General features: G+C 37.2%; 1 protein-coding gene across 1 annotated transcript in view; it reads left to right on the top strand.

The window, feature by feature from the left end:
* Positions 1 to 12,889: 12,889 nt before the first annotated feature.
* LOC139743313 (V-type proton ATPase 116 kDa subunit a 1-like) overlaps positions 12,890 to 23,135 on the top strand; it is a 37,362-nt gene continuing 27,116 nt past the window's right edge. Inside the window, exon 1 of the mRNA XM_071653807.1 lies at positions 12,890 to 12,919. The gene's annotated coding sequence lies outside the window, so the exon portion shown is untranslated. The remainder of the gene's footprint in view (positions 12,920 to 23,135) is intronic.

Raw genomic sequence — 23,135 nt, 5'->3', positions numbered from 1 at the left:
GTATACTTTTGATTATTTTGTAAATTTTTCGTATGTTATATGAGCCTATATTCCTTTACAAATCAATAAAAGCTACATTGATTTGTTTTCTTCTTTAGAAATGTATGCAACGCAATAACATTTAAGGAAGACTTGCGTGGACAGGGCATATCAACTTTTTTGCATACCATATTTCTCTTTATGATATCTATGTTCTGGGTTTTAAAAACTTCACTTTTTTGTTTTTTATGATTCCATTACTTTATTTATGAACACCACCCTAAAAAGCAAGAGAAATAGAGTGGATTTCCATCTTAGTGTATTCTAACATATTGGAGGAGCGTTGCTCAACTATTTTCTCCACTTTCATTTCCGTTTTTATTATCATTATTTACAATTATTCCGTTATACCAGCATTCAATCACGGTTATCTCTGCAAGCCACTTTCTGAGGTACGCATTTTACTAAAAATCTACGTCAAGAAAAAGAGTGAAGGTTATTAGAACACGCGAAATCTACAAATCCTTTTTTTCTCCCTATTGATACGATTCCGCTACCTACTGAGAGAAGCGGTCGTAAAGGCTTCGACACAGTTACGTAATTGACCCAGATAACTGCTTTAGTTTGTGAATGCATCATGAGATTGTGCGGTCCACTGCTTATCAAATATGTTTAATCATAATGCACCCCCATTTAATCAATAGCAAAAGGCATCTTAGATTTCTTGCGCATCCCTATCTGATTAATCTTATTATATCATATCATAGCCATGGCAACGTACCGCGTAAGATGCTTATGATCCAATATAGTCGTGCTTATTCCAAGGCCAAAGCCGAATACACTAATCTAATAAGAACGAATTACTTGTACAACACAGTGGCTATTCACTCTGTTTAACTAAAACTCTTACCCCTCTACAAGTGTAGTCTCACAGTATCAAACCTGCCCCATATCTTGAAGTGTAGTCGTTGCTTTATAGTTTTCCCGTATGATTTCTCGCCGGATTTTGTATTTCCAGGAATCTCTTGCGTCTTGGGTGAGCGTGAGGAATGTTTCCATTTGTTCGTTTGTTAATTCGTCTTTTGTCTCTTTCACAACGTGATGTATACCATGATTTTATAAAGGAAAAGCATGAAAGACGGCGTATGAGTGATTAAAAAAAAGCATCAGTACCGATAGCGACTCTCCGCAAATTTTCCACCAACATCGTTATCCCGCTCCTCTTTCTCCTTCTCCTCCTCCTCCTCCTCCTCCTCCTCCTCCTCCTCCTCAGCATCATTATCATCACCACCACCACCACCAAAGCCATCGTCGTCGTCAACACCATCATCTTATTCTATTTTCGTGTTGTTGTTTTTTCTTGTGCTTCTAATCGTACATCTTTTACATATTTTTCGTCGTTAACTTCAACTTTTTCTATAATACTGATATACGGATATCACTTACAGGATGGCCTATATACTATGACTTGATAAAGCTTGAAGCTATATTCTAAGCTATGTTTTGAAGCCACCATATCGCTATACTCTGGAAAGAAGATGCAATTTCCCCTTGCATTCATCAGTTATTCAGTTCAAAATCACTGCGTTGCATTTTAGTTTCTTCTCTGGCAGAATTATGTTCACACAAATGCACTGTCACGGATAACGATACACGTGATATGAACACTGCGATATCTTCATGCCATCAAACGTTTTTTTTTTTCTTGAAATGTACTTGTTCCGATTCAATTTCTATTTTACTACTTGCATGGCTATCAATATACAAGCATTGTCAAATCGCTCAGACTAGGGTTTTGTTTTGTCCATCAGCATTCATGACTCTGGATGGGGTCATATCTGACTCCATTCCTTGTCATTTCTGACTCGGAAATGTGTGTGACCCCAACGGATTTTTTTTACAGTGTACAACTATATAAGGAAAATAAAAGAGAATTTCACAAAACTTTACTTTTTGAATAAAGTGCACAGTTCTTCGACTTGCTACTATTATTCCCCCTGCCTTCTGAAAGAGAGAAGTCGAGTGTTCTTTTGTTATGGGAGAAAAATGGAAATATGTTGAATTTTCTTTATTCTTTCTTTATATCGTTGTACTCATGTGACATCACAAGCTATAGGCCCTAGTAGTCTTTTCATCCAGCCGTGACTGAGCAGAAACTTCAAAAATTCATAACTTTTTAACGGATTGTCCGATTTTGCTCAAACTCTCACAGATGTGTTCTACTTATTGCTGCATTCACTCAATCCACATGTCTATGAAGGTGAACTTGTCCTTTAAGTAGTCCAGGACGAGGCATTAAACAATGTTAAATGGAAGGAAGAGATTATTCAGCAGAGGGGTGAAGAGTAAGGTAAGAATTTTCTTTCGTTTGTGTCCCTCTGTACAAATGAAGTTTGCGATCTTCACCCCTCAGTTAACAATGTCTTGCTTTCATTTGATTAGTGTATAGTCGTTTCGAATGTACTGTAGGTACAATTAGTCAAACAATTACTCCCTTAATTTCAAAGTATCTCTATTTATGTCTAACAGTTTGAGCAGTCGTGTCTTTATAGGAAGTTTCATACTATTTATTCATATTTAAACAAAACTGATATCAGTTTGACGACCAGAAAGCAGTTTTTACTGCCGTATAGGAAATTAAAGGTCCTGTTTACCTCGGGAACAATTATATAAAAAATGTTCAAGATATAACATTTAATGCATATGTGTAGGACTGTTGTACCACAAAACATCCTATCATGTAAAATATTTGCTATAAAGCCTCAAATATAAGGAGATATCTGTATTTTTCTCAATAAACTGTAACTGTAGACAGTTTAGTCTGGAAACATTTTCATTATAACTATTGTTCACATTTTGTATAAAAAGACTTAACATTGATTTTACAGATTCAAATTTTTATAGTGGTTGTTTCTTTTCCTATAAACCCACATTTTGGAACTATTTTAAAGCCCTAACGGTGAGTTTTTGTTTCATCTGCAAATGGTAAATTATTATGCCTTTAAGAAAGAATGCATCTTTTATATACGATGTAGTTGTCATTTTTGAACTCCGTAGATATACATGACTATACTATTACGTTCTCCTTGGAAGTTCAGACAATCGTCGACACTAAAAGAACTTTTACACGTTAGTCATTGCGAATGTCCGCATGTATTATGAATTTTACGAAATACATTGACATCAACGCTTGTGCAGACGTCACTCCAAAATGAGTGAAAATGAGCATTTTCACTCAAAATTCACTCCAATTTCACTCGAAATTCACTCTTTTTTTGTATTCACTCTTTTTAGAGTGAAAATTTTCACTCGATTTTTTTTAGAGAGTATATTGGGTAAACGAACATTTATTATAAATGAGGGCTATATGATATACTAATCAGTGTTTGTAAAATTGTCACACTTTATTACATTTTGAGGGATTGAGGATTTTCTACATAATCTCAGGGACGGGGAAGAGCCGTCCTACACTTCGCGAATTATGTTATATTTTATGTGTAGGTCCTATATAACACCTGCTGAATCACGGAAACGTAATCTTTGACATGTGCCAGGGACATTTGACAGTGCTTTATGGGGTTTCTGTTCTGATCGGAACTCAAAGCACAAAAAAAGGTTAACCAGACGACAACAGAATAGACAGGCAATCACGGGAGGCAATATGCTAGAATGATTAAACTTGCTACAGTCAGGGCATGCATAGACAATAAAGGATAATTGTGTCCTGCCCCCCCCCCCCCCCCTCCCCCCATGCGATCACTTGGCTATCGAAGTTAATCGAAATTGCGGCACACTTTGTTTTCTTCACAAATCGTCTGCCCGAGAAACCGCTGGAAATTGAGGACTGGTGACGTCAAGACTGTTTGGACTGCATACAGAACCGTTTAGCACTGTCAAACTGTAGACTGTGTTTACCTACTCCCCTTCTCCTATCATGTAAGGCTCTCACTGGTCGCCATTACCCCATCACCGTGTGATGCTTTATTGTACAGTAATTATGACTGTCACGGGCACGACAGAAAGGGGATTGTTTTGTCTTTTCACATTAATAACATTTCTTCAATTGCGACCTTCCCCTTACATCCACATCAACGCTGACTTCTCGATACATTATAATCATAGTTAGGTCTACATATCACAAATTCAGGAACTGGTCAAAGAAAGTATTATCATCTCGGAGTTTCTGGTCATTTCATTTTCCTTCCAGTTCTACACCCAGTAAGTTCCACCCTTTAAAGACATTTTTGTCGTCTTGATGTCACCAACAATATAACATCACCTGATAATGATAGACATTATCAGTCCTATGCAATTATATAGCCGTGACCAAGGCACATCGTCACAAGAACGATCTGACACGTCTCGTATAGAATAACGCCTGCTCACTTATCCAGATTTATGGATATTTTACCCTGAAGACAGAGTTATAAGTTATATTCTATCCACCAATGTATTTTCAGCTCTGAGTTTATTTAGTTATAGCGTTAAGTTAGTAGCCGTATTTCGGACAAACCTCTGGCAAATTTTCTGGTTGTATAGGCCCTACGAGGAGCGACCTTTGATATGCTTAGGTGTGCGCATACAATCATCTTGATCTCATGTTATTGGCATACAGGTCTGTTATTAAGGTTCATCAATGAAAGTTATAAACTGCTTTGTCCGTGATATTGCAGGATTATTAAACAAAAAAAAAGAGAAAATGGTTTGTGTGAATCAAGTGTTTTCAACTCCGTACTCTAAGGAGTTACATTAAGTCTAATCAGGAATAATAACTATTTTAGCCAACTGTATACTGTACGTATCTGTATATCACTGTATTTCAATACCTGGAAAGCACCGAGGCAAGCCTCGTAGTCAAATTATGAGGAAAGTTTTTGTTGTAAGGGTATGCGGTAAACTAAAACTTGGTGTAGTATAAAACTGGTCTCATTTGACCTATAGCGCACATTATAGCTAGTCACCCGATCACGGAATCAAACCCCCATCTAGATTATACCACGCCGCATTCACTTTTATTTTCTGGCCCGCCGAATTTTCTGGCTGCCACTTTCCACTAAACGGGTAAAATCCAGTCACAATAATGTTAGCTTCGCACAGGGCACCAGTACCCATTTCACATGCACCTATACATGTTGGAGAGGAGAGTGTTTTTGATAACAGGCTCGAATCCTGGACCTCCTCATTGAGAGCACATTGCGTGATTCACCTGATCACGAGTACTATACCACTATTTAAATCAGGGTCAAATTTTCCCGGGTACGCCGGAGTCTTTTTTCATTAATAATGTGTTGTGTATAAAGAATAGTATAGTTTTATTCTGCATTACATCTTAGGGTAATTTACATCAATAAATGAAGGGTTTGTTTGCAAAAACCGATAAGTCCATTTTTGAAGATTTTGAAGTACGATCTCTGTCATAAAGTACAAAATAATACCTTTTAAATGATATATTGGTCACTTCATATAAAGGTATATTTTTTGAGTTATGGGCAAAAGAAGCAACAATTTTCTTATTATTCTCTTTATTTTTCTTGACCTTTAATCGCAAATATCTCCATTTGGCAAATATGGACTTATCGGTTTTTGCAAACAAACTCTTCAAATGGACATAATTATGACTGCCACTCAAATCGCACACGTGGATGATACCCGCATTAACAGTCAGCGAGTGATGACCCTCTTTCAGTTAGATTAAATGAAAATTAACTATATATTATCATCCAGCACTAATTGAAAGTGCCGACAGTTTTTTTTTCTAAAAAGAAAAAAACTAAAAACAAAACAAAACATGGAGAGTGTTCTTATTTGCGTTTAATGTTATAATTTGAATAGGTGTGTGATAAAATGTGAAGTTAAACTCAACTCGATATACCGTCGCTTCTCGATTTCTTTGATGGATATTATACAGTATTGAATAAACGGGAATCATTGAGATCTGTTGAAATCTTGCATTCCAGATTTATAGCAAACGCATTCATTAAAGTTTCCAAGATGACCGATTTTGTCCCCCTGCTTTGCATGTCTCCTTGTAAACATTTCATTTTTCATGAACGAATCAATATATAGATCTTATACAATTAATGTATCATAGGATTGATTGGTTACAGACCTTTGGGTCGTATAAATAAAACAACAGCAACAGGTGAAATGTTTCTGAAAAGCATGTAGAACTGGGCATTTGCCACTGATTATAATTTGCTTATCGTTTGATTTCTTATATACATCTTGTAAAATTCCTCAGGCCTATGACGTGATGAACAGAGCCATTATATACGAGCCTCAAATAAAAGCAAATTACACGAGGGATTTTAAAAATTACATTGTCAAATTTCCTTTAAAGATTAAATATAAACTAACAATCAACCAAACTGAGAGAATTTAGGGTAAAGACACAAATCAATACCGAACCAAGTCAAACAAAACAATCAACAAAGTACACGAAAAACTTTTTGTTTCCTTTATGTAACTACTAAAAAAATACACACATCAGAGATCACCAACCTTATTTAAGATCGAAAATTGGGTCACATTGGAGATGATGCCCGTCCTGTCGTATGTGAAGCTGATTTGCCCAGAACAGAGGAGATTTCTTTTCAGCTGATGAAACAGCTTAATACTGAGAGATGAGAACCTGCTGCCAGCACTCAACACCATAAACCATACACTGCTCCGCGGTCGCCGTTTGCTAGTGATGGCGCCACTGGAGTGGTGGCGACGCGCGGCGGAAAATCAGGCGCACAACGCGCGCCAATTACCTGAATGCAGTAGACTCCGTAATCGTATAGAGTGATCATCTGGTTTGTTTTTCATTTTCTTTGTACTGTCCCTCTTCGACCTCCCCCCCCCCCCCATCCCCCCGTCTTCGTCTTTATAATGTATAATTATCTCTTATGTGTATCTGTGGGATCAATCTTGACCTCGGGGATACAAGATGCATGGGATGGACGTTTGTGTTATTTCTTGACTAGTGGAATCGATGTAACTGCGAGCATGGCTTGCACAATGAAGGATGATGTCGTAATGATCATAATCATACTGTAGTCGGTAGGCCCTACTTGGAATGCGCTCACTCAACCTGACACAAATTCCGATGTACCCCTCCCTCTTCTCCCTTTCCCCTTTCCCCTCCCCCTCTCCCCACCCCCACGTTCTCCCTCCCTTTTTTCTCCATCTCTCTCTCTCTCCATCTCTCTATTGATAAAATATTACGTATCATATTATTTTTTGTCACTTCAACAAATTCTGCACTTCACATACCTGATATCCTCTGTATAATCTATAGTTATATCTTTGTATCTCTCTGTCACTATGTCTTTCTTTTGTACACCATGTATTATTCAGCCTCCCATTCATCATGTTCAGAGATTAATGAGAGTTTGCCTATACACTTAGTGCACGAGGGTATTGTGTTTATTTATAGTGTGTGTATATGTTTGCACTTGTGTGTGCAACAGAAACAAAAACATCATTGATAACTGATAATCCAAAATTTCTGTAGTAGTCTCACAATAATAAATTGCGATAAATTTTGTGAAAAACATCCACTACATCTGCACTGGAAAGCTATAGACGATTGAATCTGATTACTTCTACAGGTGTAGTGTACTAATGAAAATCAATATCAAAGCTTGATCAATGACAACATGTTGTAATTTTGTTATACAAACATTTCTTCTTCTTTTTTTGGTTGGTTTTCATTTTTGTTTTTGTTTTGTTCATTAGGATTGTTTGCTTGTTGGTTTGCTTGTTTATAAACAGTTCTGATGATGTTTGATCAGCATCTCATGATACTATAGCTGCCTCACCAGCCTCCCAATGGTGTGATGGACCTCCGATAGGGGCTGCAAACAAACAAAAACAAACAAACAAACAAACAAACAAAATGGTTATAACCGGATCCCCTATACCTTGTTATCATTTAGCCTATAAGCTTTATGTTTGCTTGCTTGCATGTATTATAACATGCAGTTTTGCTGTTGTTTCGCTTCGGTGTTGAAAAAAGAGTCTGCAGTCATTTTGTCCGATTTTCTGTGATGTCATGATTATAACACATTACGAAATGAAATTTTCACATTGCATTGCTTGTTCTCCCCCGTCTCTCCCTCAAGTCTCTGCTGTGGAAGACAATGTCATAATTACACAATTGCATGGGATTTTACTTTTTTTTAAATCGTTCTGAATAAGAAACTCTTAATTCTATGATGATATGCTGACATTATGAACGAAATTCTGATCTTTTTATTGTTCTTTATATCTATAGGTGTGAATAAATTGTTACCCCCTCCCCCCCCCCCCCCCTTAAATCATTGTCTGCCATTTTTAAGCTCCTTCCAAAGAGAGAACTCTGTCAGGATAAGAGAAGTTGTGAGAGAAAGGTATCAAAAACATTTTGGTATTATTTTGATGCAGACTCCGGCATATTTTGTATAAGAATATCTTGCGAATGTTGTACATACACTCGTCCTCCCCTGTTCTCTCACTGCAGTTTGGTATGGGCAAACGCATGCCAGTCGCAATCAAAAAGTAAACAAACGAATAAACAAGTCTTCAAAATAATATCATTCGAATGATAATCGATGCATCCCCTGCAAAAGTAATCCTGAATAATACCATCATAAACGAGACTGATGACAATATTATTCATGATATACTGCTTTTCAACAAGGTGTTTCGTGTACAACACTATGAACAAAACCAATACCATCCTGTTTTAGGGACCTTTTTTTTTCCCCTAAACAAGAGTTTTCATAATTTCAGCACACAATCATCGACTTGTCTACATCTTGCAAGTCATAGAACAATGTCATAACAGTATGATATTCGTTTTACTCAGTGGCGGATCCAGAGGGGGGCACAACCAGCGCACCCCCCCCCCCATTATTTTCGTCAAAAACAAAAGAAATAAAAAGAAAAAGTGAAATGAAACTCGGAAGTGGCACCGGAAATATTAGTTGCCCCCCCCCCCCCCCCCCCCTTTACAGAATTCCTGGATCCGCCCCTGGTTTTACTGGATCAAAACTGTGGAACTCACTATGCATGCATGTAACCAGTGTCTAATCTGAAATGTTCAAAGCAGGTTTCAGAAATACCTGTTATCGATATTATTATCTGTAAAAAGTACGTATAAGATTTGCCAGTATAAATTGTTGATCCAGGGTAGATATAAAACAAGCACACGTGTAGCCTAGACTGTTGTAGTTGGTTGTTGTTTTAGTGTGTTTGTGTGGTTTTTGTGGGGGAGAGGAGAGGGGTTTGGAGTGTGTGAACTTGTACCTTGCTTATTTTTGTTTTGTGTGTGTGTGTGTGTGTGTGTGTGTGTGTGTGTGTGTGTTTTGTCTTCTTTTCAATTCTTCCTCCTGTGGTATTTGTATGTGTATGTACGTAATTTTTGTATCAATTTTATTCACTCTGCTATGATGATTATTGTATCACGGCATCCATGCAACATAAGTTACTGTCTGGGTATAACTTCTCGGGACATGTCCTCATCAGATCACTGTGTGTTCCATGTAAATGTATCTTTCTGATTGGTCTGATCTGCATGGAATGATAATTTGAATTGAATTGAATAATTACGGCCTGTTCTACTCACGTAAACTTTGGTTACAGATAGCCAGAGTCCCTTCACGGGACGCGTGTTTTTTTTAGACGGCACAGATTGGGGACCCAAACCCTAACCCTAACCTTAACCCTAACCCTAAACCTAACCCTAAACCCTAAACCTAACCCAACCTAACCCTAACCCTAAACCCTAACCCTAACCCTAACCCTAACCCTAACCCAACGTGTTTCCCATAGGTTTAATACGCGCCATGCCCCAATCTGTGCCGTCTTTAAAAAAACGCTCACGGGACGCTCTAACAGTCAAGCTTGCAGTCAGCAGTCAAGTGCATGAGGCTGCCCTCTTTGTCTCACAATGGTTAATTTTTCCGTGCCCTCCGCACCTGTTTTGTGTATGTACCAGTGCCTGGGGGAAGAAATAGTTATAATAATAATAATAATAATGTCTTATTTACTCAGGGTAGCCTCTTCCGTGTTGCCACTGCTCTACCAGAGGGCCCTGCTATTATTATTATACCCTAGCGTTGCCAGGTACCCTTGTACACCTGGGTCGAGAGGGACAATACAAATAGTGGGTAAAAACATCTTGTCCAAGGACGTAAGCGTGACTGCATGGGCGGGATTCGAACTCGTGACTGTCTTCTGATTGGGAGTCGGGAGTCTTTATTGATCAGGGGTGTATCCAGGATTTTTTCTGGGGGGTTCGTAATCAAAATTTTTGGACCTTTGCCTTTGCGAGGGAGCGGAGCGACCGAGCGGGGGGAGGGTGTGGGAGGGGGGTGTCCCCCCTCCCACGGTAGGGAGTTTTTGAATTTTGTATCTTAAAATGGGGCCATTTGGTGCATACAAAAGTGACTTTTTCGGCATGGCAGTGCGGCTTAGAAATAAGGTAAATTATGGCATATTAAAACTAAGTTACGAAATTTACGAGGTTTTTGACAATTTGCTGGAACACCGGTCACTTTTTTCCCCTGTTGTAGGCCTATATAGATTAAAAAGCCCTCAAAAAACAAAAATGTCTTTTACAAAAAGTGGACCTTTTGAAAATTTGGGGGGGTCGTACGACCCTCCCGACCCCCCCTTGCATACACCCATGTTGATATTCATCACTATATGCCACAGCGCCCCCAAACTTCTTCCACATCCACTTCTTCCACTGTCTTCGACATCACATGATGTGAAAGAGATCTTCCACATATATCTGGTACAGGGGTTCTTCCTCCCTGGTAGAACGTATTTCTTCTGATTGCATGTCTCTAATTAATACGTATGAAGTCATTATGGTCTGCGTTTAGATACGCGCAGTCGATATCATACTTACTCCCCCTCCCCCATTACATCAACTGCACGCCAATCCACTTAGTAAGTTCCATTAGGACAGATGCAATATTAGTGATTACTACAAATAGCGTTGTATATGTCGCCCCTTCTTCATTACGCCAACCACCAATCCACAAAGTAATATGTTCATTGCTATAGTAAGTACGACAGATGCAATATAATGATTGATTACTAGTTACGGTATGATGTCTCATCAGTCAGAACTTTAATCTCCTTGATAACGTTAAATTCTAGATTGTTTCACTATGCAAAGCTTTTGAAATACTTTAGAAGAAAATATTGTTAATAAAACCAATGTTCGATTTCACCCCCCCCCCCCCCAAACAAATCTCCTAATATCTGATTCTACAAAGAGTCTCAACTCTTCTCTCCCGGATACTTCCAAGAAAATCACTTTCATGAGAACATAGAATGTATAACTTTTTCATTTTACATCCCATATAGATAAAAACAAAGTGTAAATACCTTGCATTCTCCTTCGTTTTTTTTTTTTTTATTTATTGAGACGTTTCTGAATAGCATTTTTGAGAACCCATTTTCAACAGTGGGATTAATCATGATTTATGAAACCCAATACGATCAAAGCCTCTCGTCGATTCCTGGACTAATATATAACGTAAAATCAACTACTGCCACAAGTAGTATGCAAAAAAAAAAAAAAAAAAACATACAATCAGATAAAACAAAATGAAACAAACATGATAGCGCGTAGGCCCTAGTCAATGATATTTCTAATAAATGACTTAAAAGCAATTAGATAGAGAAAATTATACGTAAAAGGAAAACCAACTTGAAGGCCCAAAACATCAGTACACTTGTATTAGATAGTCAGTTATGTTTTATATGTTTCAAATACTCATTAATTTTTATATTGAGTTCAAAAAGGAAAATAATTGTTGTAACAGACAATTCTCACTGGCAATAGCGCGACATTATCAATTAGTGACAAACAAAACAAAAATACAATTGCTGGACGTGATGATTTAAATAACATATTATTGAAAACCATAACAGCTGTACTAGTATTTCCCTAATAGGTGAGGTCCAGGAATATTGTCTATCAGTGCCTTTAAATTATCACTTTTTTATGGTATAAAGAATTAATGTGTCAAAGGAACATGCCCCTTAACTGCGTAATAGCGAAACCTCCCTGTTTGTAGCTGCATTTGATTTTTTTTCTCTAATGTCCACTTAATGCATATAAGTTACATCTGGATGATTGGTGAAAAGTGGTTCAAATTGCAAGTACATGTACTACATTGTATCATTTATTGAGCAGTGTTAAATTGAGCAGGTAAAGATAAAGTTTGCGTAATAATTTTTTTTAAATATTTTATTCTTCATCAATGGGAAACATAATATACAAACAGATTTATACAAAATTCTCTGGACCAATTTCATAATCCTTTACATCAATGAATACAAAATTTATACCAAAACTTAACATCAGTTTAATATGTTTTGATACACTTCATACATTTTTTTTTCACAATCCATATACACAATCCATATATAAACGTCTCTTCTTTTCTAGTTTTACACTACTAATCCCTCATTCTCTTAGCAATTTTATTCTTTCATTACATTATAAATTCTATCAACTAAATCACTTACCCCAAAAATAATTTTTCTCAGCTTTCATTCAATCCAACCTAAGATATCAATATCCAATGATTGAAGTTTATTGTTTAAAAAAATAATAAGTACTGATATATCGATCAAATATCATATTTCTCTATCGATTTTCGCTGTCGAGCCTCCTACTGCTGTATCCTATCACACATAGTATGCATCAAAACTCAAAGACTGAACGAGAGACGCAGAGCCGTACGTCCCGGCCGCGTAAAGTATCTCTATGCCGCGTACATGTACATACGGCACACACACACGTACACGTACACTTTATCGATGAACTCCAGCTCGCATACAGCCAACCGTGGTCGTCCGGTACATACGGTGAGCAATCTTTTTCTCGTGACCAGTCGTAGTCCGACCATATTGTATGTTGTGAAATTTCGTTGCGTGCAGAGTGTCTGGCGTAAGTAGTTCACCCCGTTTTGGTAGTTGTTACTGGTTTAAGTAAAATGCTGTTAATATAATTAAACCCTCTATAGACTATGTGCTGAACATGAATACGTGCAGTCAGGCTGCCTCAGCTCAACACTCGACAACAGCCTTCCCTTCAACACGTAAGTTCTCCAGCTCCAGCACGCACACTTGTCATAGTCATACATGCACAGTGAACTGCTGCAATACAACCGGCCCGGCGCAACACGTTGTCAATTCCCGCAGCTAGAGTCTTCGAAGATTCACCTGTATTCACTTGTCTTGTTGGGCCTCTGGAAAGCCCTCCCACTTTCAACAGCAAGCATCCGCTGTATGTCAAACTTGAATACCTTGACTCCTTTATTGCAACACAGTAAATTTTCCTGTATTGACTGCTACGAAAGTTAGACAGAAAGATCCGTCTGTCCGGAGGACTCTTTTACATTAATTTGCCATTGACGCTGTCCTCCGTAGACAGACGGAAGGTTGCAGTACACATTGCTGTGTGGATGTTCTTAACCACTGTCTCTATGGAAAATTGGGTGAGGTACCTCACCCTTCTCGATTGCGTCTAATTCACGGCCCTAGGTCGGCAAATTTAAGCTTGTATGGTGAAATTAGCTTTTTAAGAATACATAAAACTCACCAGATTAATGAATAATCCAACATTTTAGTAGAATTTCCAACGTAAAACACAGTCTGTCGCGTCGTCACATTCAAACTGCAGAAACATACACTATGAATCTATTAGCCAATCACATGCGAGGTAGTTTCTACGTATTTGTTTTACTAAAACACGTACCTCGCATGTGATTGGCTTACAGATTCAAAATGGCGACTTACTGCTCGCGAACGGCGATGTACTGCTCGCGAACGGCGATATTGCGATATCGATAAAATTTCTGCGTTATAACCGAGTTTATGTGAGTATTTCGATTGCACAATGTGAGAAATTTATCCCAAATATTGCTGCATAATGTGTCATGTCATGTCAAACTTATTTGAACGTAAAAAAGCTGTCTGAAATTTGGTTTATCGTAACGTTTGATCTGTGCGCTACTGCTCCACACAGGAGCCGCAATCATTGACTTCGGTGTGTATACGGAGGGGATCCGTGAAGCCAGACGCAGTCTCCGCGGAACATTCCCCGACGGACAGATACAGACCGATCTTTCGGTCAATACGAAAGTATGCCTTGAGAAAATTAATACTCTGCAAAGTAATTAATTTGCTGTAGACATCTACTTCCTTTTGACAGAAATGCATCAACTTCTGTCTGACTTGAATCTGTTGCCAAGTGTTACTGTTGCAGTGTTGGGCAGTGGTCTTACTGTAGAATTATTTGCTTCCACACAGGTCACAGCTGACTTGTCTTTGGTAGCATATTCCAGCGAGATACTACCCTGTGAGTGGAGTTATTTTTCCTGATATTCAGTCATGCATATTGCTTGTCACCGTTGCAAAGCCTCATTGACATATGATAAGGAATAAGGGGGCCAAATATGCCAAGTCTAGTAAAGAGTACCGACTACCGGTCTTGAATCTTGAAATGATAATCCCTGTAGCAGCTCGTCGAAGCTAAACTGGGATGGTATGCGGTAAGACTAAGAGATTGTCACGTAACGTATTCAGGCAGCGCAGTGCAGCGATGTTTCAACATTGTTTGGCTTTGGGTGTCTCCACCTGATTCCTGACAGATATTTTACAATCAAACTGCCTGGCAGAGTATGCCATCTGCCTTAGCTTTGGGTACCAGTAATCCAGTAATAAATACAAAATCCGCTGGAACTGTGAGCTGAATCCATTCCAGTGACCATATGTAGATGCCAGTGTATTTAATGTACCAATGCTTTCGTGCCATGGGTCATAACATGCCAAATTCTAACGTTACATACAATGTACAATCTTTACACTTTTGAATAGACCTAGATAGATCTATACATTGATTTGTAGATAAAACGAAGATAGCAATTGAATTGAGACGCTAGAGTAATTTTAAGTTCAAAACTGTGTGTGGCCCGTAAACCTCAAATTCCACTGAAGCAAATTGCTTCAAATCATTGGATACACTGAAATAGACTCCAGCTTATTTCTAATTAGAGCTAGACAATCAAATAAGTCTAATTACTGGTCTATGCTCGTGCAAATTTGAATCGAATCGGTCATTGAGAAACATCAGAATCGGTGTAGACTTTCGAGTCGCTCAAAACAATCTCACTCTTTTCTCTGCTCTTTAGGACTCCTCAAAATTGCTGAGTTTCATTTTACAACATCAACCATCTACTTCCAGTTTTAGTCATCATACATTTAGCATACGGTATTATACCTAATATACACTCAGCAAAAAAAGAAAGTAAACACTTTTTCGAGGTCATATTTTTCATAGAAGATTTTAATGAAAATCAATGTATTATATATCATATTATTAAAGGTAATCTAATTGGCTTTCAAGCTAGTAGGTCAATTAAAAAGAAAACTTTACGCATGAGCGAGCACTTTCGTTTTTGTCCTCCAACGCACAAAATTGAAAATTGCAAAAATTGACATGTTCTCTTTAATTTGCAAATGCCCTTCACAATAACATTGACAACAAAAGACCAGTTTAATACAATGAGAGACATGAACGAAATAGGAAAAATAAGTTTTTGTTCTCTTTATCTCTTAATAACCTCTAAGAAAAACAAAATGAGAAACTAATTATAAGGGGAAAAATAAGGATTTTATGTCAAGTCAAACTTCAAATGACAGAGAATAATAAGCATAAAGATGATTAAATAGAATTTCTTTATTTATATCTTTTAATCTAGTGCTGACTTAAGAATCCATGTGACAATTTCAAGAACCAAACGTTATTTACAATTTCCTTATTTGAAAAAAAAAGCTCAAATTTCTACCATTTTTGTTAATTATTACCTCTCTTATTTCATTTGAATTTAGATTTGACAGAAGATGCTTTATTTTCCTTTATTATTTTTAGCCTTCAGTAACCTTTGGGCTTTAAAGATATCATAGAGATCAAAGGTTTATTTTTGCAACTTAATTCGTGTTTCTTTTTGGGTGAAATTTGTTGTTTGTTCTTATTGTTCTATGGAAGAGCACATACGCATGAATGACAACTTGTTCAGTTTTGCAATTTTTACTTTTGTGCCCTGAAAGAGAAAAATTATGGTGTTCACTCATGCGTAAAGTTTCCCTTTTTGTTGACCTGCCAGGTTGATAGCGAATTAAATTACCTTCAATATGGTATATAATACATTAGCTTTCAGTCAAATATTCTATGAGAAATCTAAACTTTTTTGCTGAGTGTATATACGTGTGTAAGGACAAGTTTCACCAAAGAGTAACAAATTGATAAACAGAAACACCTGCCCATCTGTTTTGTGCCGTTTCCTGCCAACAAATCATGATACAACCTTGACCAAAGGATCGGTCTGTAGTATCTTGTCGTCAGGGATATATGTTCCGCAGCGCAGAGACTAGATCTATGTCTGGCTTCATGGAATCCCCGTTGGAGTTCAAAAGTTAAAGAATGTTATAAAACTCACTACAGGTACACGTACGCAGATTCTTCTGTCTACAGTATAGATACGACTAACCCCGGGGTGCTCCTTGTACACAGTTACTGTATACGCTTTTACGCATTGGGGCTGGTCGCAGTAAAGATACGACTAAAAAACCTGTCTGTGTTGATATGCTGTAAAAAGTAAAAATAGTGAGCTACACTTGTATTAGCTAATGGTGAAGTTAATTTGTACTTTCCTAGAACGTGTAATGCTGTTGCTCTTGGAATTTTTTGTTTGCTTTTTTTTTTCTTTTTCTTTGTGGTGATTGTGGTCTCTCTGAACAAATTATATGTGTCCCTGCATCACAAAACCAACAAAAAGTCACCAGACTATGGATTTTTAGTGAAGGGTGGATTATGAAAGAGCAGACTATAAGCTTTAAAGTGATGCATTACTCAATTCAAATGGACTTTCCTACAAACCTGTCTAAGTATTAGAAAGGTAGCACACACTCGGGGAAAAGTATGTTCTGAGAAAAGAGGCTCTGAAGTAATGGGGTGTATTTCAAGCACTTTATACGAAGTTGGCTCTGTGCAATGAATGGGGCGAAAAATAGGATGTAAAGACTAAACTCCATGGTAACAACAATAAAGCCCAGGATTATCAGATGAAGCTGAAATTGAGCATGCTCTGTCAAAACATTCTATTCATGACTAATACTAACTTTTAAAGCAGTGGCATTATCCTTTTAATTCTATTAGGGTTTCAAGTGAAGAGTGTGTAAAGGATTTCTAAGAAGTGAAAAGGGGCCTCTAAAATGTACCTAACCACACTATTCTACCAAAAAAAAAAGTCTTCTAGAAAAGCTGCTAAAAGCACAATTACCCATTTGTTTTATGATCCCTAACTTTAGAATCATGTAGAAGAATTGCTCTTTCAGAAAATGTGTGAAAAAATCAAGACTGACTAGGTTGACCCATTTCACCTATTCTGAGTCCTCATGCAAAATCAGGATGTGCGACTTTTTGTTGGTTTTGTGATATACACGATCACAAATTGTCTTTGACAAAGACCATTTGTTCGGAATGACAGTCACAGCAACTGTATTTTTACAAAATAAAGTAGGTGTTGCTTCTCTTTTTGCTGCCACAGGAAAGTGTGTTGCATCAAACTCTAAAAAAAGGAAAAACAAAAAATAGAGGATTGATAGATCTATCTGATATCATCATAAAAAGAAAATGGCATTCACCTATAGTTCAATTCCACAACAACAACAACACATGGCTAGCCAGCTATTGTATGTATGTGGTACAGAGCCACAAGCAGTGACCAATATCTAAACCATCAACATCCCCCACCAGGAAGGCTATGGCAGATTGCAGGTATTTAGTTATGAGTCACGTTTAGAAGCCACCCACAAATTTTACAGGTTTTTACGGATACACATATGAGTGCCATCCTGGGCAAAGACATAAATGATTAATTGGTTTCACTTCCTGTGAATGTGAAGTACACCTTTGCATCATCTGTGTATACAGGCTCATAACAATTTATCTGCCGACAGCGACCAGAGGTGAGTGGATTCATCTTGCATCATGTGTGTTTAAATGCCCATTGGCTGGTACAGTATATTTCTTGGATACGATGGAGGTGTACTACTATTGTGTGTAAAGGTGCCGTCAGCATTATAGGGCCTATTGTAATACTGGCACGGCTTCACACTTTTGAGCTTCTTTTTACTTCTAGTTTTACTTTACGGTTACCTGTAGTCTAAGGAAATTGTGCAAATCAAAGAAAGGCTTACCACAACTTACATTGTTCATAGTGTGTGATATAAGTATCTATGTATAAAAGATTGCTTTGACTAGAGAAAAGTGTCTCAAGGAATTTAATATACAATACAACAATGACGACAGTATCTCTATGTGATGCATGTGTCATTTGAGGGAAATGAATTACAGTTGTACATTGTAGATCATCAACAGTCTCTGATAGTTCAACAGTACAAATTTGTGCTTAATTGATACTATATCTTTTATACCACTGAACAGTACACACAGGCGACACTTTTGAGTGGGCTTCAAGAGATTCTGATTACAGTAAAATTGTTCACATGAATTCTCTTCTCTCACTTTATTGTAAGCATACTATGATCTTCTGTGTTAACCATGTTGTTGCCTTATTTAGTTCTATTTACAGTGACAATGGCACTGTAGTATGCAAAAAATGTGAAATGGAGGACCATGAAAGCAAAGCCATGATGTATTTTACGAACCATTACAAGCAAATTTTGCTACCACCACGCTGCGCTTGTTAGACATTTGTTCTTATACTGTTGACTGTTTGCAGATATTTGCCTCCCATACTGAGCTAGTAGACTTCTCTGTTTGTTGTTTCTGGTGATCATCTTTGATAAAATATGTTTACTCTTGAAGCACTATGGGTTCAACCTTTGAGCTCTAAGCACAACTGATGTAAACTTTGTGATGAGTGCAGAAGACCATGAATTTAAACACTAGGATGAGAGCTTTGATGTCTAGGGAAGTGAGTAGTATTCTTTGACAGATATTTGAATGCATACCAGGTACCAGTAGTTGTGCCCACTAATATTTACCACAGGCACTATGCTGTGAAAGGTGCCATACAAGACTTATCATTATCACATGATTATTTTAACAATGTCCGGTATCATTTTACTGTTACATGTTGGAATTAGGGGATGAAGTTGCTTTGAAAGCTTCTCAGATAGACTGTCAAGTACTGTACATGTTTGAAATTTCTGTTTGTTTCAGTTTACAAGTGTGTGAGATCATGTGTTGCATAGTTTCTTTTTGATCTCACAATCTTTCAATAGCTGAACAGGAAGGCTACAATACTGTAAAGCAGCATGTGGACACCACTAAAATGCCACATTTCTCAAAGTCCTGAAGAAAATGCAAATTGAATACTAGAGTGTATGACAGCAATATTATTTTGTGATCAGGAGTGCATTCAAATCATGCCGGATGTGTGCTCTGGGCTGATGCGGAAAGGTCTATAAAAGGACAAATTATTAGTTCCTTTGTTGTCATTAAAGGACAAGTTCACCTTCATAAACATAAGGATTGAGAGAATGTAGCAATATTAGTAGAACACATCATTGAAAGTTTGAGGAAAATCAGACAATCCGTTCAAAAGTTATGAATTTTTGAAGTTTTTGTGCAGTACGCGCTGGATGAGAAGACTACTGCAGTGTATGAATAACTTAGATGTCACATGCGTACAACAATATAAGGAAAATATAAAGCGAATTTCACAAAATTCCATCTTTTGAAAAAAGTACACATTCCCCTGACTCGTTACCGATAAATGTTATGGGTAATAATCATTCCCCCTGCCTTTAGAAAGAGGCAAGTCAATTGCTCTTTTATTATGCGAAAAAAGTGAAAATATGTTGAATTTTCTTTTATATTTTCTTTATACTGTTGTACGCATATGACTCACAAGCTGTAGTAGTCTCCTCATCCAGCGGTTCCAACACAAAAATTTAAAAAATTCATAACTTTTGCATCGATAGTCCAATTTTCCTCAAACTTTCACTGATGTGTTCTACTAATATTGTTGCATTTTCTCAATCTTTATGTTTATGAAGGTGAACTTGTCCTTTAACTAGTTCATAAGTGTGGAATTTGTTAAGAAACAGAAACCACATCTAACTTTAAAAAGCAATATCTAAACCTGCCTTTGTAATACTGTAAAACATGATATATTCGCGGCATGAATTTTTCGCGAATTGGAGCCGACAGCCTCTTTTGCGGCATGAAATTTTCGCGAACTGCCACTGTCATTCAATGCACATAGTGTAGACACGAACTTTCGCGTGCATTTAAATTTCACAAATCTTGCCGCTCGCGAAATTCGCGAAATTAAACTGCACGCGAACATTCCTTGTTTTACAGTAAACTAGAAAGTACAGTGAGTGTCCGTTTGTTGGTCTTCCTGCACTATAATTACCAGTACTTGTATACCACATGATGACTTTGCAAGTGTTAAAATTTGTTAATTAATATCAAGAACCACAGTGACAGTGTAAAAAATATACCCCTTTTGAAGACAAAATTTTGAGATTTATTGATAATCTTGCGTTACAGATGCCAATACGTGTTGTTGGTTTTTTGGGAGGAGGGGGCGATTACTTTCCCCAATGCACTGTAATCAGTCACCTTGAAATTTGCAAAAGTTGAAACACTATCAGAGCATTATTCTATGTAATTTATACTGCAGTACATACTTGTACTTAAAGGCAGTGAATATCATGCCTCTCAGAGATTATGGTCAGTCACTTGGAGTTTAATAGTTAGTATGACTCTTGTATTATGCGAAAGGTTCACCCTGTATTGTAGCAGAGTTTACTTGTTGCATGGATGTCTTCTATTGACTACATGTATGTACAGTACTCCTTGCCCTGCTTGTTCTTTGCACTAGAACAACCACCGTGGCATATCTTCCATTGTTGATACAGCATACGTGAAAAATTAAAAACAAAAATCTTTATCTGGAACAAGCAAGTTGTATGGCATATGGTGCGAGTTTCAAGAGTTGATTCAGTTCATCCACATTTACTGCACCTTGCCCTAAAGTCTCGTAATATGTCATGAGGGTGTTTGCTTAGCAGTGGCTGATAAGGGTATCAGTAATTTTAAGTATTCTTTACGATCACAGACAAGGTCAATATATTTTTCGCTCTCGGCTTGTGTAAACTGTGCTAACATTTATTATTTAGATTTGCCTCAGAGTTGATGCTGCCGTATGCAAGTCTTCCCATAATCCATTAAAGTTTGTGTAAAGATGCAGGACAATATAGAATAGATTTCAATAGCATTAAGGCAAAGTTGAGATAGGTGTACTGTACAGTGTACCATATGTACATGTACAGTATGTTGCAATAACTTTGAGATTACCTGGTATTCAATATTCTATGTTCTTGCTTGAAGGCTAATTATTTAATGTTGTTAAGTTAGTAGCTACATTTGGACAGTATGTGGTGCATGTCATGATTTACCTTTGGTGTATGTCACGTTTGAACTACCTTCATACCTGCAGTCATGATGTGCATAATATTTCGAGGTTTATGTTTAACTTTCATTTTTTGTCTGGCTTTAGTGAATCATCATGTTTTTGCACAGTCATGTCAAAACACATTTCAAGCCAGGACATTCACACACAGGTCAGGTGCATTGTATTGATAGAATTAAGTTTCATGGAACGATGTTGTTCAACTTGTTAATTGCATTGTTTATATAAACTGAATCCATAAAATATGCCAGTACCATTATGAATCAAGCTAAGTTTTATTGTGCACTGTTGAATTGTCTTCAGACTGGAAAGTTTAATGATTAATTTTGCAGTGTTTGGAGCGTTGACTATAAAAGAAAACAAAAATTATAACTTTAAATTGTCTTCTTAAGGCATTAGAACTTAAAATTGTTTATCTACGTACACTTGTAGAACTTTAGCCCTTTTAAAGAAGATTTTTTTTTAAATTTCCCTTGTTAAATTTGGTCTGAGTTTAGTGTAATGGTAGTCTTTCCACATCTGTTTAGTCTTAAGTTTGAAGGGGAAGTTTTCCAAAAGTTTATGTTTGTGTTCTTCTCTTGTTTTTTTTTTTCTTTCTTTTTTTAGTGACTATAGAAAAACATGTAAGTGCAACATTTAGTTGGAAGAGGGTCAACAATTATTTCAAAGAAATATTCATATTTTTGATAAATATTATGAAATTTTGAGGATAATCAGGGCTGGCATCTCGAGGAAGGAACTCTACAACAATTCATAATGTCACAGTGCATAGTACAATGATATCGAGAAGATATATGGAAGGAAATCGTAAAATTCACTTTTTTTTTTCTTTCAAGATATTAGAATAACACTTGACAAAGTTCCATTAAAAGCAAGCAAGGAAACTAATATTTGCCTGAACACATCTCAGTAATGTGGTCATGGGAATGGGCACTTTAAAATGATAAAGAATGAGACATTTATACGCTGCTCTATCTGCTATCACAACAGCACACGTTGTAATAGTACAGTTCCCATCTAGAGAGAAAGGCACAAGGAACTATGGAAGAAACATGTAGTACTGGTATCTGCCTAACTCCCAGCATATTTTTATGCCTCCGCCACGAAGTGGTGCCGGAGGCATTATGTTTTCGGGTTGTCCGTCCGTCCGTCCGTACGTACGTCCGTCCGTACGTCCGTACGTCCGTCCGCTTTCGTTTATGCGATAACTTGAGTAATACTGACTGGAATTTTACCAAACTTGGTCCAAGTATAAAGTATGATGGGGCAATTATTTGATAAGATTTTGGGTGAAATCGGCCAAAGGTCAGAGGTCAAAGGTCAAGGTCAAATCATGAAATTGTATCCGTTTACGCGATAACTCAAGACTGGATCGAGCAAATTTCACCAAACTTTGTCTGAGGATGATGTATGATAGGACAATTACTTGATTAGTTTTTTAGTGAAATTGAACAGAGGTCAAAGGTCAAAGATCAAGGTCAAATCCTAAAATTTATCTGTTTATGTGATAACTCAAAACTGGATGAAGCAGCTTTCACCAAACTTGGTCCAAGGATGATGTATGATGGGACAATTAGTTAAGTAAATTTTAGTGACATTGGCAAGAGGTCAAAGGTCAAAAGGTCAAGGTCAAATGCTAAAAATGTTGCT

This window comes from Diadema antillarum, unplaced genomic scaffold, assembly GCF_040938485.1.
Source record: "Diadema antillarum isolate AM-2024a unplaced genomic scaffold, OU_Dant_1.0 scf00000033, whole genome shotgun sequence".
NCBI classification, from domain to species: Eukaryota; Metazoa; Echinodermata; class Echinoidea; order Diadematoida; family Diadematidae; genus Diadema; species Diadema antillarum.
The sequence above is the reverse complement of the archived record's forward strand: the minus strand, read 5'-3'. Positions and strand labels throughout refer to the sequence as shown.